Source organism: Pan troglodytes, chromosome 5, assembly GCF_028858775.2.
Source record: "Pan troglodytes isolate AG18354 chromosome 5, NHGRI_mPanTro3-v2.0_pri, whole genome shotgun sequence".
Lineage (NCBI taxonomy): Eukaryota > Metazoa > Chordata > Mammalia > Primates > Hominidae > Pan > Pan troglodytes.
Genome location: NC_072403.2, coordinates 82,349,857 through 82,365,837, shown reverse-complemented (window position 1 = coordinate 82,365,837; position 15,981 = coordinate 82,349,857). Strand labels below are relative to the sequence as shown.

The 15,981-nt window shown below is 36.3% G+C and overlaps 1 long non-coding RNA gene across 2 annotated transcripts; it reads right to left on the bottom strand.

Annotated features, from left to right (window-relative positions):
- Positions 1 to 9,758: 9,758 nt before the first annotated feature.
- On the bottom strand, positions 9,759 to 14,472 carry LOC134810319 (uncharacterized). Of its 2 annotated transcripts, none has more exons than XR_010158063.1 (3): positions 14,114 to 14,472; positions 13,892 to 13,931; positions 9,759 to 9,963 (listed from the first exon to the last, which is right to left on the bottom strand). It is a non-coding gene; the product is annotated as an uncharacterized LOC134810319 (long non-coding RNA). The 2 variants fall into 2 exon arrangements; XR_010158064.1 differs by having other exon boundaries at positions 9,876 to 9,963; positions 13,892 to 13,928; positions 14,114 to 14,202.
- Positions 14,473 to 15,981: the final 1,509 nt, after the last annotated feature.

The following is a 15,981-nucleotide window of genomic DNA, read 5'->3' as shown; positions in this document are numbered from 1 at the left end:
CAAAAACAAAGTTGAGTAAAACTTTAAGCATTGCATAAACTACTATAATATCTTTTAGTTTTCTGATACTAGTCACAGTAGATAACATCTTGAACCTTTATCATCTGCTGAGTGCTAGTCTTAATATACATTATTTCTGCTCCTTATAACAAAATTTCAACGCAGTAGGCATTATCCATTTCTCTTTGTAGTTTTATGTGTGTTTACTTCATGTATTTTGACACGCTTTTATTAAGTGCATATTCGTTTAGGATAGTTAGGTCCTCTCAATGAATTTATATGAATAATTCACCATTATGAAATGGCCTTCATTTTCCCGAGTGAAATTTTTTGCTCTGAAATCTACTTAGTATTGTATTAATACAATCATTTCAACTTTATTTTGATTTATGTTACTATGATATAGAATTTCCTATCTTTTTACTTTTAACCTACTTTTGTCTTTATGTTTAAAGTGGATTTCTTGGAGGTCTCAATCTGGCTTGTAATTGATATGTTTATACCACTTGTATTTAATGTATTTATGGATGTTTTGGTTTAAATGTATCATGTTGTTGCTTGTTTTCTATTTGTACTATCTGTTCTTTTCCCCTCTTTTATTCTTTTTTAAACTTATTTTGCATTAATATTTTTTAATGATTCAATTTTATCTCCTTTGTTGGCTTATTAGCAATTGCTCTTTTTATGGTATTTCGGAGGTTATTTGAAGGTTTATCATATACAGTTTTTGCTTACCATGATCCAATGTCAAGTGTATTACATACCTTACGTGTATTAAAAAACCTTATAACACTATACTTCCATTTTCCATTCCCATGCTTTGTGCTGTTGTCATACATTTTATTTCTACATGTGTTATAAACCTCACAATGCGTTTTTTTGCTTTAAATGGTCAATTATTTTTAAAAGACATTTAAATATGTGATAAATTCTTTCGTATTTTCCCACATAGTTATCATTTCCAATACTCTTTATGTTTTAGTGTTGACTTAGATTCTCATCTGGTATTGTTTTGTTCTTGACCTTTAACACTTCTTAGAATGTAGGTGTGCTAGTGATGTATACTTTCTGCTTCTGCATGTCTTAAAATGTCATGACTGTACCTTTCTTTTTGAAAGATATCTTCATAGGGCATAGAATTCTAGAGTGACTTTTTTTCCCAATGTTTTAAAGATGCTGCTCCACTGTGTTCTTGCATTGTTTCCAACAAGAAATCTGCTGTTATCTTTATTTTGATTCATAGTTGTGTAATGTGGCTTTTTTTCTCCCTTCTGTCTGCTTTTAAAATCTTTTCTTCATTTAAAAAAGCAGTTTGACCATAATGTGCCCTGGTATAATTTTCTTCATTTTTTTATGCTTCAGGTTTGTTGGTTCATGGATCTATGGGTTTAGACTTTTCACCAAATTTTGGAATATTTTCGGCCATTATATTTTCAAATATTTTTCATTTCCTTTGGGAACTATAATTATGCATATATTAGACAGCTTATAGTAGTCCTATAACCTACTCAAGCTCTGTTCTTTTTTCTTTAGTGTTTTGTTTTCTCTGTGTTTCATTTTGGATAGTTTCTATTGCTATGTCTTCAAGTTCACTTTTCTTCTACTTGCCTACTCTGCTATTAATCATATTCAATGTATTTTCCATTTCAGACATTGTAGATTCACCCTCTAGAACAGGAGGTAGCAAAATATGACCCATGGACAATTATCCCTTGGCCCTTTTTTTGTATAGTCCACGAGCTAGGAATGATTTTACATTTTAAAATGTTTTCGTAAGAAAGAATACTTTAAGTGGCCTGCAAAGCCTGAAATATTTACTTTCTCACTCTTTATAAATAACGTTTGCTGACCTTAACTCTAGAATTTTATGTCTTTTTTGTATTACCCATGTTTCTATTTTACATGTTCAATGTTTCCTCTAGTTTCTTGAATACAGGATATAACTATGACTGTTAATGTCCTTGTACATGAATCCTTATCTTGTCACCTTTATCATTTCTGGGTCAATGTCAATGGGTTGGGTTTTTCCCCTTATGATGGGTTATATTTTCCCCTTTCTTTGAATTCCAAATAATTTCTGATTCAATGGCCAACACTGTAAATTTTGCTTTGCTGGTTTTTGGCATTTTTGTATTCCTATAAATATTCTTAAACTTATCATGGGGTGCAGTTAAGTCACTTGGAAACAGTTTGAATCTTTCAGATCTTGCTTTTATGCTTTGGTACATGGGACAAGAGCAGCATTTAGTCTAGGGTCAATTTTTCCCTAATATGAGGCACAGCTCTGTGAGTATTCCATGATATCTTGTGAATTATGACATTTTCCACTCTCTTTGGTAGGAAGAGGCATTATATCCAACCCTGTATGAACACTTGGAATTGTTTGCAATAATTCTTTGCAAGTGTTTCCCCCAGCTTCAGATAGAATTTGTACATAAATGCACTTTTCATTACCCAGCTGAAGATTCATGGGAGATCTGCAGATTTTTGGAATTCTCTATGTAGCTGTTACCACTCCTCTACTCCACCCTGCAAACATTACCTACCATGGCCTCCTCTGACTTCCAGGTTTTTCTCAACTCAGAGATCACCAGGCTTTGTCTGTGTTCCTCTCCCTGATGCACAACATGGACACTTTCTCCATGCAGTAAATTAGAGCAATTATAGAACTTCTCTTATTTTCTTTCTCAGGCATTATTGTCTTTCCTCGCCTGATAGACTTTTTCTAGAAAAACATTATATGTATACATACATACATATATGTATGTATCAAGATATATATCTATATATCTACATATGTATCTACATATATGTATGTATTTTCTATACACATACATGCATGTATCTACGTATCTACATACACATATATATGTATCTACATACACTATATATGTATCTACATACACACATATATGTATCTACATATACGTATATATGTATCTACATACACGTATATATGTATCTACATATACATATATGTATTTTTCATTTGATTTTTTTAAAGGCCCTTCACAATTTAGCACCTACCTACCTTTCCATCTTAACCTTTGCCTTAGCTAAACCGATCATATTTCAGTCTTGGCACTTTGGCTCACTTTCTACCCCTGCCTAAGATTCCTTTTACCTTCTCATGCACAGTGCCACGGGACTTAGATAACGCAGATTTCCAGTCTCTTAGAATCAAAATAGGGGTATCTTCCAATTTCTTAGAGAATTTTTACTTTAGGTAGGGTGTGGTGCCTCATGTCTGTAATCCTAGCACTTTGAGAGGCCGAGGCAGGCAGATTGCCTGAGCCCAGGAGTTTGAGACCGGCCTGGGCAACATGGCGAAACCCCATCTCTACTAAAAATACAAAAAGTTAGCCAGGTGTGGTGATGCACAACTGTAGTCCCAGCTACTCAGGAGGCTGAGGCACGAGAATCGCTTGAACCCAGGAGATGGAGGTTGAAGTGAGCCGAGATCATGCCACTTCACTCCAGCCTGGGCGACAGAGCAAGTGAGACTCTGTCTCCAAAAAGAAGAAGAAGAAAAAAGAATTTTTACCTTAGATTGTCCTTACCATAGTATTAGAATAGCAAAGTAGAAGGGATTAAAGATTTAAATGTATTTTTTCAAAAACTCTCCTTTCTCTCAAAGATATTTTTATAAATTAGAGAAGACTTGGGCTGGACTATATCTAAATGCAGAAAATAATTGCAATTTCATATTGTTTGGGGAGGTCTATTCTTCTACCTGTCAATGTGGTAAAATGAAAAGACTACTAATAATTTGGGGAATTGGATTCAAACTCTAGTGCTGTCCCTAAACTGTATGAATCTAGGCAAGACATATTAATCACCTGAGTCCTCAGTTTCTTCTGTGTTGTGAAAAAGATGCTAATGTCATAGTCCCCATCGTCTGTGATTCTCCTGTTTTAAGATAACCTTGTCAGTTCTAATTAGTTTATTGCTTTCATTTCTTTCAATATGCGTTTGATATTTTCTCAGGATATTTCATTAAGCAGGAGAGGATGAGTGAAGTAGATTTTGGGCCCAGTTTGGTCTGCTCAATTCTTTACAAGCTGTCAGTCTAGAAGCTGAATATTTTGTTTATCGTGCTTGTGTTTTTGAGATAGTCACAAACGCTTCACATATAGTCTCTTGGCTAAGAAGGTATTAATCTTAAATTGAGTGTTCCTGGGATATATATTATATAAAAGTTTCTTTGAGGCAGAGAACATCTTTTACTCTTCTTTCTATCTGCCAGAGTGCTTTGCACAAAGCAGGCTCCAATTAAATATACTTTATACTCTCATGTACCTTATCTCATTTATGAAACAATTTATTAAGAACGCATGTTAAGATAATACTTAATTAAAATTCTGAGCCTTTAGGAAAAAAATCCAGATATAACCCACTTACCTTTTTTATCTTTAAAGAGTTAGTTTATTATTTTTGGTCTTGCTAGACACAGTAAAATAAAGATAAATAAAGTAAAATAAAGGGTAATAAAATTATGTCTTTTCTGAAATCAGTTTAATGAATCCTTTAAACAAATGAATAGTTTGCCTTTCTTACATGTAGGCAGAGAGCATAAAATTTAATGTTAGATGATTTTTAAATTATAATGAAGATACTATTATTTGCTCACCTTTCCCTTTATCTCCACAAGACAAATAACAAACAGATCTTTAACATACCTGGACTGGAATGTTCTGTTATGACTGATTTGAACAGTCTTTTATCTAAAACTGTATTTTATTTTACTGATAATAACAAGGCATAATGTCAGCCTTTCTTTTTTTTTTAGTTTACTCTAAATGTCTTCTGCTACCAGTTTATGCCATTCCAAGCCATCCTCTACACTGCTGAGTGATTTTTATAAAATGTAAATTTTATTATGTTATCATGCTTAGGATTAAAATTCTTTGGTGGCTGTCTAGGGTCAAGTGCACATGTCTTAGCAAAGCTTATAAAGGCTTATAATGTCTGCATCTGGGATGGTAGTAACTTTGGCAGAGGGAAATAAAGGGTTCTGGAGCAAATGGAACTAGGAGGAGAGTATGAATAGGATGGCTTGAGGAAGCTTTTCCAGAGATGAGGACTACAATTGCTTTCCAGTGGGCATCAAGGTTGATATTTAGATAAGAGTATTTCCAAAGTACCAAAAACAATGAGACAGATTAAAAATGAAAAGGAGTTATATGTAAGAAGTAGAACTCCCCTTCATATAGTGTGTGTGTGTGTGTGTGTGTGTGTGTGTGTGTGTGTGTGTGTAGGGACAGCTTGGTGGCTTAAAGGAATTAGAACTGGACAAGAATGAACCTTCACAATCTGTCACCTGCTAACATCTCCAGCCCCCTTACTCACTCCCTAAAGTCCAGTCTTCTGAATGCATTATGCCTTTCTCCCCTTTGCCTTGAAACCTTCACAAATGGTATCCTCTCTTCTAAGACTCTGGTTCTTTCTTCCTGAAACTTTTCTTGGATCTGTCCTCCACTTGGCCATGGCCTGGTTAATTGCTTTCTTTCTGTGTTGTCATAACATTCCTTCCACATCTCCCTCATCACACTCATATACTCACGATATTTTGTCCCCCAAAACCAGATATGAGTTTCTCGAGGTCATGCTCTGTCTCTTGTTCATTTTTTAATCCCAAATACTCATCACAGTTTTGGCAGATAAAAATCAATATGTTACTATTGAATGAAGGAGTTTACAAGTTCCTAATCAGTTAATTAACTAATTAATTACTCTTGTGGCTCAAACCAAAGTTTGTCTCTCACCTTTCGTTCTGATCCTGTCTTTCACCTCTTGACTCCCATTTTTTGGTCTCTTGCAGACCAGTGTCTTCATGCCGTTTCAGTTCTCCATAGTCCTACATTCCACCATCCTACTCTCTTTCCCTGCCTATACAAACTCCAGCTCCAAAAGTGGTGATTCAGTTCTATCAGTGAGATTTGGGAAATTGAAACCAAGGTATGAATGATGCCTAACCACTTCCCAAGATATTTGCATTTCTGTTTAAAATTAATTTTACTGTAGAAATAATACATGCTTATTTTGGGTAATGTAAATAAATATTTAACAATTATTTACTTGTAGGCACTGAAAATACAGCAATGGAAGGGTGGGGAGGCAAAAATCTGCTATCATGGAGTTTAAGTTCTAATGGAAGGTGACACCAAACAAAGGAGATAGGTATATAGTAAATTAAAAGGTGCTATGCTAAATTAATAAGTGCTACATTCCTCTGTGTGTGTGGGGTGGGGGGGAAGGAAATGGGCAGATAATTTATCATTTTAATTGATATGTTGCTGAACTATAAGGCCACATTTTTATCAGATAGAGAAAGAACTGTACATCATTATCACTTGGAGATCCTGTATTTTGAGCTGGGCATAGTGACTGGCTGGGATTTTGAATTGTCTCTTTTGAGAAGGAGGTTAGCTCGTATGGGAAGAAGAATAAAAGACTATGTGATAACCAGTAGAATAGGTTCAGCAGAAACTGGCTAACTGTTCACCAAACGCAGTTTTTCTTCTGGTACACAGAGATTGCATTTCCCAGCCTTTTTTGCAGTTAGAAGCAACAATATACGAAGTTCTAATTAGTGGGATGTTAGTGGAAGTAATGAGTGCCACTTAAAATGTCCCATGTATATTCTCCTTTTGTTCCCTGTTTGCTGGTTAGATGCTAATTCTCAGGGCAGCCTGAGAAACTATGTATTGAAGATGGTAGAGGCTCCATCAGCCTGAGTATCTTGATCTTGAAGACAGTACCTCACACATCGCACTCTGAAATCATGCTCTCCTCACCTCCTTGACACTGCCACTAGTTGAACAACAGAGGAATAAGAAATCAACATATTTTATTAAACCACAGAATTTATAAGTTATAGCAGCTGGTGTTCCCTTGACTAATACAATAAATAATATTATTTATTATGTTTGGGAGATATCTATCTACTTCTAGTATACTGTGGGTGTTTTAAAAATGAGGAATTGGCATTGAATGTATTAGGTACCTAATGTATTAGGTACCTTTCTATAGCTATTTTTATTTTCTCGTTTGACATATAAATGCCACATGGTTATGTCTAGTGTTCTAGATTAAACTATCCTTTAATTTCATGAGAGTAAAATTTCCTTGGTGGGAACAGATTTTTCTTTTAAGATATATTTTGTTTGTTTGTTTGTTTTTTGTTTTGAGACGGGGTCTCGCTCTGTCGCCCAGGCTGGAGTGCAATAACGCGATCTCAGCTAATTGCATCCTGGGCTCAAACTGATCCTCCTGCCTCAGCCTCCCAAGTAGCAGGGACTACAGGCATGTGCCACCATGCCTGGCTAATTTTTGTGTTTTTTGTAGAGATGGGGTTTCACCCTATGGCCTGGGTTGGTCTTGAACTTCTGGACTCAAGGATCTGCCTGCCTCGGCCTCCCAAAGTGCTGGGATTATAGGCATGAGCCACCACTCCCAGTCTTAATATATTTTTGAATTTGATTTGGCAGATTGTATTTAACATTACTTCATCTATATCCATAAATGCTATTTTGTTTAATTTCCTTTCCTTTCTTTTCACTTCTTTCTCTTCTTCCTCAAGTAGTCTCCCTTGGTTTTTTTGTTTTGTTTTGGCATTTGTCAACTGTTGATATCAGATTTGTAAACCTGATCAAATCAATTTGGAAGTTTTTTTCTTTTTAGTTATATCACATGGTATTTTAAAAGAATTTGTTGTTAAAAACCATCTTGCTCTATAGTCCTTTTATATTTTCCCAGAAAAAGATTATGTTTTCAGGCAGGCTTCTACCTAGCATATATTCTTTTTATTATTTCTAGTTTTCCCTATGAGCTCAGATACAAAGTTGGAAAATAAGGTTCCCTAGGGTATAATCAAGGTAAGGATAATGGCCAGAAGTTCTGCATGGGTAATGATCCATGTTTTTATAAATATATTTCTATGTAAAATATTCTAAACATATGTGAAAAGATAAGAATAATGCACACTTGAGCCACCACAACCCATCTTTGTCAAATGTGAATACTGTCTTTTTTTTTTTAACTTTATAACTTTCAGTAGGTTCTGCTTTTGGAACTGAATCTTGATGCTGCCTATGTTATGAATTTTAGCTATGTTTTGATACAGTTATTTCACATTGTCTTGGAATAATTACTTTGAAAGTTTCATCATGTGATTTTTTTAAAAAATGGTAATATCAAAACAAGTTATTGTATATATGATATGTTATATATATGTATTATACATATAAAACACAAACTAATTGTAACGCTACATGCTAGTCACATTAGTTTTCTTTTAATTCCTTACTATATAGGCAATACAACATACTTGCCGTTAGTTCTGGCTCTTCAAAAATAAGAAAACCTAATTTAATAGTCTGGTGCTTAAAAACAAATGCAATGAAATCATCTAAATTTGGGCTCAGCTGTGCAACTCTGGGAAAGTTACTGTCCTAAATTTCTTTATTTGTTGATATGGTTTGGCTGTGTCTCCACCCAAATCTCATCTTGAATAGTAACTCCCACTATTTCCACATTTTGTGGGCGGGACCCAGTGGGAGGTAAATGAATCATGGGGATAGGTCTTTCCCGTGCTATTCTCATGATAGTGAATAAGTCTCACGAGATCTGATGGTTTTAAAAACAGGAGTTTCCTTGCACAAGCTCTCTCTTTTTTTTTTTTTTTTGAGACGGCGTTTCGCTGTCACCCAGGCTGGAGTGCAATGGCGTGATCTCGGCTCACTGCAACCTCCATCTCCCAGGTTCAAGCGATTCTCCTACCTCAGCCTCCTGAGTAGCTGGGATTATAGGAGCCTGTCACCACGCCCAGCTAATTTTTGTATTTTTAGTAGAGACAGGGTTTCACCATGTTGGTCAGGCTGGTCTCAAACTCCTGACCTCATGATCCACCTGCCTCAGCCTCCCAAAGTGCTGGGATTACAGGTGTGAGCCACCGTGCCCAACCAGCTTTCTCTTTTTGCCTGCTGCCATTCATGTAAGATGTGACTTGCTCCTCCTTGCCTTCTGCCATGATTGTGAGGCCTCCCCAGCCATGTGGAACTGTAAGTCCACTAAACCCTTTTTCCTGTATAAATTACCCCCTCTTGGGTATGTCTTTATCAGCAGTATGAAAATGGACTAATAAATCAGTAAAATGGTGAAATAACAGCAACATTATGGAGTTGTTGTGAGCAAAAGCATGTAAGGTGCTTGGTTTAGCACCTATTACATAGTAAGAATTCAATACAAATTTATTTTTTTATTTTAGAAACAATTTTTCTCCTAAAGAAGATTAAATTTTTTTATGTCTTGGCATTTAGAAAATTAACTGTGTTCATGTTGTTTTATGAATTAGTAGTATCCTCACCTTCCAAGTAGATAAGAACCTATTATTTTTGCTCCTGTGAAAAAGCAGAGGTGTCTAACTTGCCGTGTCTCCTCACATCTCTCCCCTCTTCCTCCCCTCCAAGTTCTTTGGATCAACTGGAGAGAGGGGTGTCATAGAAGTTTTATCACTTGGCATTGTCATACCACAGTCTACTATAAGGAAAACATACCAGTGAACCAGTGAGTCTGGTCTTTCCTCTTAGCGGAGAGAAGGGCATATAGTCACAATTTCTCTACCAGATGGAAGAGGAGTGGCTTAGTTTTCAGTTTTGTTTAATCACCATAGACTTTCACTTCAGATTTCCCACTTTCTCAGTCCCAAAGTAGGATGCTGCTCTGTGCTTGATGGTAACAGCTCACAGACTCATCAGAATGGAAATGAACAAATATTTATTTATCTTTTACAACAAGTAAGGCAAAGTTGCTTAAAGGAAAACAAACAAACATAAAAGATTCCGTTGACAATGCATTTTTTCATCTGTTCGGCACAATGCTTTTGTCATAATGGAGATGTGACAGCAAACTTTCCAGGACATTCAGTCTTCGGCGGCAGCACTTAGGGCAGATGACTGGCCGCTGCAATGTGAATACAAGAATGCCTGACTCACCAAATGATTTCCTAGAATAGTTAGCTGGGTGGAGACTCAGCAAGTTAATAACTAAACCCAACCCTCAAGTCTCATATTTGAGCTTAATTACTCTGTATACACCCAGAAAGATAAAGGAGGCTTTGAGATCCTGCTTGGTAGACTGGGAAGAGGAAAATGACTCATTAGGTACCTGGAACACTGAATGGCCTGCCCTGGAAATATTTTGAAAGGCTGGTTGAAGTACTAAACCAGTCTTTCAGAGGCTATACCGTATCAAGCCTGAGACAGGTGATGATTCAATAAATGACTTTTAAAAGAGGGAAAATGTTGTACAATAGAAACGTAGGGCAGAACAAATAATCTCTGCATTATGAACAGGTGAGTCAAAAGCTGTGCTGGCTTAGAAAATGAAAAACTAGTTAAACACCTCCACAATTTTAAAACATTTTCTACTTAACTATAACGTTAAATGACCTAAGGTATATGAAGCATCTATCCCAGCGTCTGGCTGACACATGGTGTCACTCGATATACTTTTCTTCCTTTCATCTCTGATCTTTGTTTTTTTCGATTTGTTTGTTTAAGAGAAAAAAGTACTTTAAGATGATATCACTGTCTAGTTTCATGTAAGTCCATATTTTGAAGATATTAGTGTCTAAAGTCTAGCACTCTCTGTTGGTTTTACTATTAACAATAAACAAACATGACAGGAAATTTAGTCATCTGTATCAAACATCTGTCATGTGGTTCAGAAATTATTTTGGGGCAACATTTTGGAATGAAGACTGTTAGCTCGCTTTGGTATACTCATGGCTTTGTTGAAACAGTACACATAGCAAAAATATAAATTTTAAAAGTATCACTGGTATCTCCATGTAGTTATTCATTTTTAAGTGCTAAACTATGAGTATTGACATTTTAAGTTTGGATCCGATTTTTCTGGTCCTTTCCCTGAGAAAATAAATGATGCTTTGAAATATTAGCGAATTAGAGCAACTTTTCAACTTTTCCACAATAGATTATTCCTCAGGCTAGAAAAACAATTGATTCCACAAATACCACTCAAAGTCATTTCATTCTGAATCAGGATAACAAACACTCTCATACATAAAATCAAATATATAAGAAATGAACAATCTAAAATATATGGATGCCTCTTTTTCAGCTCTATCCAGTCACCTATTGCATGTTTTCTTAAAGTGTATATTCAATCATTCTATATATTTAGAACTTCATTAAACTTTGAGATAACCTCAAAATATATTTTGTCATCAACATTTAATCATGTATCTCTCACTTAATGAGGTTTTTACTGAATCAAGGTTTTTCTTTTCTAGAATATGTTAATATCACTATCTTCTAGGACAAAATATCAGTAAAAAATTCATGATGATTTACCTGACTGAGCATATGTGGAATTTTTAAGGCTGGATTTTAACTCTTTCGACAACTCACCTCCTATTTTGTACGCTTTCGGCCTCTCTGCTCCAACAAACAGTGTTTGGGGCAAGTTTAACCTCAATAGATATAACCTTGTTGCTGGGCCAGTCCGTCTACCGACAGGACGTAACTTGTAAGAAGGAGAGGCACTGGTGTGTGAGAAAGATTGCAGCTGGCAGCTGAGAGACAGGTCTGCCACTTCCCTTCCCTTTGCTTTGCTACCAAATCTATGCGTGCCTCAGAAGTAGGCCATGTAACTCAGGAGTGTCAGGAGCTGTGACTGATACCAGGCTCTTTGTAAGGAAGAGGAGAAAATGCAGGATGCAGAATAATTGAAGGGGAGGTGGTGCTCCCCAAAGGAGGAACAAAGAAAGAATGGTCTGAAGACTTCAAATGTTTGGCAACCTTATTTTTTTTACCTAGGGCCAGCATTTGTATGAATATGGGTGCGTGTGTGAATTTGTATACAGGAAGGAACTAGCATTGTGAAATAACCCCAAACACGACTGGTCAGTCTGCCTCCCTTTGAAAAACAACAATAAAGAAAAAAACTACTTTGAATAATCTTATAACAGGAAATAACACAATGGAAACTGGAGAATTTTGATGTGGAAAATCTAAGCACCTGGAACAATAGATGCTAAGTAATTAAAATACTGTGCATATATAATTGAAGTTGAAAATAAACAAAGGGAATTTTAGGCACCCAGTTTAGTTTACTAGGCAGCAAGTAAGGTAATGAAAGTATGAGTCACCCATTTGCTAGGTTTTCAAACATATCACAGATTTTTAGTACTCTCATCTTCAAGTATAATTGTAACCCTTATTCTCTGTGGATTGCAACTTTCTTCAGATCATAGTAGTAAAGAATTGACAAAGGATTGATTGCACACGTTTCAGAAAAATACGTACTGGTAATTTTAAAAATCTATTAATAAGATGAATGGGTTATTGCAGAATTAAAAAGGCTTATGTATCATATTTTACTTTAGTCAGATTAGAGTAAGTTTCTCTTACTATTATGAAGTAGAGATGTCATGTATGTGACTAGTTATTAGACAGCCATCAGATTATTGTGATAAATACATACCTACATGTAACCTAGATCATTACAGGAAGAAGCTACTGAAGTAATAATACACCACAGAAACAATACCATGATGATAAGTGTTAAGGAATGAAGTTCTTTCCCTGTGAATTCTAACTAATTCATTATTTTCACAGTCTATCTCATTTCAAGACCTGTAGTTCCCTTTTAGACATAGGACACCTGGGTTGTCTGATCATAAACTCTTTCTCCAGTGGCCTTTGGCCTTTTAAGTAGATCTGTTTTGTTTTGGCAAAGAAAAAAGGAAGGAGGAAGTGAGGAGGAGGGACTTGAAGATGTACTACTGCTGGAAACAAATTTTGATTTTCTAGTTTTGCTTGGTGGGAAGCCTACTTGTCATTTGTACTACTCTTCCACAGTGTGTTTGAGCAACTTCAAGTTCAGTGGCAGCTCCTCATAGACTCATTGTTCAGAGTTTGTTTATTGTGAAGAACTTGCTTTTAACAGTTTATTTATAAAATGCTCCTTACTATTCTTATATTAATTCTTTACATCACTTTATTCTTCATTCTCGCTTCCTTTGTTTGCCTCAGTTTGATTCATTATCCTTCAATCGTTCAAATATCCTTCATTATTCAAATTGCTGCTTTACTGACCCATTCTCTAAACATATTTTTTAATATTAACAACTGACTCCTTGGAAAGAGTGAAAATAATAATACTATCTATTAGGGAGCTTTACTAATAATCCTATAATGCTTTGTGAATAATGATTAAGATATTTAATAAACTGTATCTTTGAAGTGATCATTGATGAGATTGCTTATTTATACTCAAAACAATGAAACAAACTACTTAAAGTTGAATAAAAATGCATTTATATACATGAACTACTTGCAATGATTAATTCTAAAATGTCTATTAGGCTAGTAGTACATTGTATGAGAAGTTGAAGCCATATTCAGGTCGGGGGTAAGAAATATTTTAGACTTTTGTATTAAGTATGAAAACTCAGGTATTAGCCTGATGTTTCTTTGACTAAGCCTTGTACTTTATATAGCTTGTTCTATATGCAGTTATGTAATCTTTTAGAGTAGCTGAAAGGATATTAAAACAATATCTTTCAGTTTTGCTTTTCTTTTCCAGTAACAAGCTTCCATGTTAATCAGCATATTCAAGCTTCCTTCTCATTAGTTTTTAAGAATTCTAGGAAATACTTTCCATGGCATGTTGTGAGAGATTTTATTATAGGATTAAAATCCTTTCAGGAAACAATAGGCACACATGAGTCAAGGTCCAGGTATTCTGTCTTATAAGCCAACACTACACTTCAGGTAACTCTAGAAATGGACTACATTTAATTATTTTCTACTTTGATTTTATGGCAAAAGCAGCCATGTCAAACATTTTTCATACCATATCTTACCTCAGATTCTCTATCTTGTTTCAGGACAGTGGAAAAGCTGCTGGAAAAAAATGCAAAAACAATTTTTTGACTTGAGTTCATATTTTTCATTCAATGTCTGCTGGGCCCTCAATGTAACTTTTTTTTTTTTTGAGAGGGGTCATCCTTCTATCATTAACTACTTCTAATCTTCACTGCTACACAGAGTTTCCAATATTTAGCAACAGATGGCTTTGCTTTTACCTTACAGATGAGGCCAAAGCACCAGGTAGGTGAAAGGTTCTTGTACCGGTTCGAACCCCGACAGCGCGCCAACAGACAACACGAGGCAGTGGGGAGCAGCATGCTGTTTTAATGAGCGCCTGGGTGCAGGTGTGCTGAGGCTTAAAATGGCATCAGCACCAAATGAGGATGGGGCAGGGGTTTTATAGTCTCCTGTAAACAGGAAGTGTCTCAGTCTGATGTAACTGCTACGCGGTACCTGGACGGCCTCTCTCTCGGTCTTCACAGGGTACATATGTTCCGGCCAGCTCTCTTCCTGCTTCTGCTATCTTGCTGACGCATGCTGCTAGCACAAGTGGCCTTGCACCTTGGGACTGGGCCTGAGGAGGGCGGAGTTATTCATTCCCTTAAGCTTTCAGGCTCCGGGAGAATCTTTCAGTAAGAGCTCTTTCAGCTTTACCAACTACAGTCTACACACTTACCTGCTTCCACGCACACCCTCATCGTTCTCTTTCTCAGTGGAAAATATGTGCTTCCCTTGGCAAAGGCCAACCTGTTCATCTGTGCTCCTGAACACAGCCTCTCCAATGTACTTGTTATATATATATGTGTGTATGTGTATATATACACAACTATATATATATACGTATATACAACTGTATATGTGTGTGTATATATACACACAACTATTTATGTATATACATATATGTATATATCCCTCCCACCATGGGGTCTTCCCATTTTGCCCAAGCTGGTCTTGAACTCCTGAGCTCAAGTGATCCACTCACCTTGGGCTCCCAAAGTGCTGAGATTACAGGCATGAGCCACTGTGCCCAGCCTGTCCCTGTGCCTTTGATTCATCATTTATCCTCTCCTTCTTCTTTATTTTTCCACTGATCCTTTGTCACAGGCCTTAGTCTTCTGCCAGCTGATAAATGGGAATGTTCCACAGGTTCAGTTCTCACTCTTTTTCTTCTTTCATTGTGCACATCACAAAGGAGATCTTATCCACATTCATGGCTTCTGCACACACATTAAAGCCATGTACACCTGCCTTCAGCCCTAGGTGAGTTCTAGGTGCCCACAGGAGCTCTCTACCTATCTTCTCAAAGATAAGTCAATCTTAACATGTTCAAAATGAATCCATTATAATTGATGTATTAGTCTGTTCTCACACCGCTAATAAAGACATACCCAAGACTGGATAATTTATAATGGAAAGAGGTTTAATTGACTCACAGTTCAGCATGGCTGGGAGGCCTCAGGAAACTTACAATCATGGCAGAAGGGGAAGCAAACATGTCCTTCTTCACATGGTGGCAGCAAGGAGAAGTGCAGAGCGTTGGTGGAGAGCCCCTTATGAAACCACTAGATCTCGTGAGAACTAATTCACTATCACGAGAGTAGGATAGGGGAAATCATCCTCATGATTCAATTATCTCCACCTGGTCCTTCCCACGACACATAGGAATTACAGGAACTACAGTTCAAGATGAGGTTTGGGTGGGGACTATATCGATTGAGAATTAAAAAAAAATCATTTCTTCTGTATTCCCCTTGTTCTGTATTCTCTCTATAGTGAATGGCATTATGATTGTCACATCCTGAAACCTAGGAATCAACTCGTGTCTTCCCCGTCTCTTACTCTCTCACCTTCAGAGAATCACCAAGCTCTGTTGAACTTAATAATATTTAACAATGCTGAATATGGAAAGGCATTTTTTAAAGAAGACTAAATGTATTTTCTCAATTTTCACAGTCACTGTGTTATGTGGGTGGCTAATATCATCTCCATTTTAAAATTAAGAAAATTGAGGCACCAAGAGGCAAAATAACTTGCTTTGGTCACACAGGTAATAAAGGGCAGGGATGGGATCCAAATCTAGGCA